We start from the raw sequence: 1,816 nt of genomic DNA, 5'->3' as shown, positions 1-1,816 counted from the left end.
TTAATTTTAATACATTAAATGACTTTCTTTCAGCTAGAAAAAGGAAGATAAATCTTTATTCCAAGAAATAGCAGATAAATACTGAATAAACAGTAAATACTAAATAAATACATACAACTTAGAGTCCCATTGTGATCTGATACTGAATAGAGATAATGATCTGGAAAGACAGGTAAGAAGCAAGAAGAGTAAAGTGGGGAAATAAGATTCTTCTCCATAAAAACACCAAATTGTGGATGATACAGGTGCTGCTGGAGGGCCCAGAGGCCGAGGGGGCCCCCAGATAGGAGGCTGAGGTAGTTTCCGTGGAGGTTTTGAAAGCATCCCGGGGCTGGGGCCGAGGACAAGGAGTGGCTCCCTGTCACCAAGCTGGGCAGCCTGGTCAAGGACATGAAGATCAAGTCCCTGGAGGAGATCTATCTCTTCTCTCTGCCCATCAAGGAATCTGAGATCATCGACTTTTTGCTGGGAGCATCCCTCAAGGACAAGGTTTTGAAGATAATGCCTGTGCAAAAGCAGACCCGTGCTGGCCAGCAGGACCAGGTTCTAGGCATTTGTCGCCATTGAGAATTACAGTGGACATCATTTGGGTGTCAAGTGCTCCAGGGAGGTAGCCACTGCCATCTGTGGGGCCATCATTCTGGCCAAGCTCTCCATCATCCCCGTGCAGCGAGGCTACTGGGGTAACAAGATTGGCAAGCCCAATGCTGTCCATTGCAAGATGACTGGCTCTCTGTGGCTCTGGGCTGGTGAGTCTCATCCCTGCCCCAGGGGCACTGGCATCATCTCAGCCCCTGTGCCGAAGAAGCTGCTGCTGCTGGCCAGTATTGACGATTGCTACACCTCTGTCAGGGGCTGCACTGCCACCCTGGGCAACTTTGCCAAGGTCACCTTTGATGCCATTTCCAAGACCTACAGCTATCTCATGCCTGATCTCTGGAAACAGATGCTGTTCACCAAGTCTCCATATCAGGAATTCACTGACCATCTTATGAAGACCCACACCAGAGTTTCCCTGCAGAGGACCCAAGCTCCAGCCGTGGCCACCACATAGTTTTATATGAGAAAAATAAAGTGAGTGGAAGCTGGTTACAAAATAAATAAATAAATAATAAATAAAATGGGGAAGGTAAGAAGGAATAAAATACAGAAATAGGAATCAAAATAGATACAAAATAATAATTTAAAAAATGTCAGGGGAGAAGAGATCATAAGAGAGAGAATGGAGAAATAAAGAAGCTTAGGGACTTGAGAAAAATACCGAGATAGTCTAGATAAAGACATGCAGAATAAGACAGATGTAGCCAAAGGGAGAGGGAGAAATGTAGAGTGAGCAATAAAGAGGCAGAACAATTAGATTGCTAATGCAATGAATTCCTGCTCCTCATCACAAAGCCAGTTGCCGACCTGCACTACAAATCTTTAAGTATTTTGTCACCTCACTGCTCTGGGAAAAAAATGTTATTGGGATTTGAGTCATTATTTATACATGCAACAAATAATAATTAGTCTCACGGATGAGGCATTGGTCCAGGCACTGGGCTGAACATGATAATGCTGATGCCTCATTCAGTTTATTTCCTAGGATGAACACAATTCAATCTTTGTGGAGTGTGGTAAGGATTGTGGTGATTATGATTGGCAACCCCACCAGATACAATGAGGAAAGAGAAGTTCCCCAAAGAAAATAATGTGTGTCTATGTGTATAAAGTCCCACTGGGGGGTGGGGCAGTGTTTGCTGATTAAAGCAATAGAGGTCCAATACAGACTGGCCTCATGTCTTATTTTATAGAAATCAATCAATCAATCTGAAAT

At 43.9% G+C, this 1,816-nt stretch overlaps 1 pseudogene; it reads left to right on the top strand.

The window, feature by feature from the left end:
• Positions 1–316: 316 nt before the first annotated feature.
• Positions 317–1,054, top strand: LOC137777838 (small ribosomal subunit protein uS5 pseudogene; annotated as a pseudogene).
• Positions 1,055–1,816: the final 762 nt, after the last annotated feature.

The sequence above is a fragment of the Eschrichtius robustus genome, chromosome 15 (genome assembly GCF_028021215.1).
Source record: "Eschrichtius robustus isolate mEscRob2 chromosome 15, mEscRob2.pri, whole genome shotgun sequence".
In the NCBI taxonomy this organism is placed as follows: Eukaryota; Metazoa; Chordata; class Mammalia; order Artiodactyla; family Eschrichtiidae; genus Eschrichtius; species Eschrichtius robustus.
The sequence above is the reverse complement of the archived record's forward strand: the minus strand, read 5'-3'. Positions and strand labels throughout refer to the sequence as shown.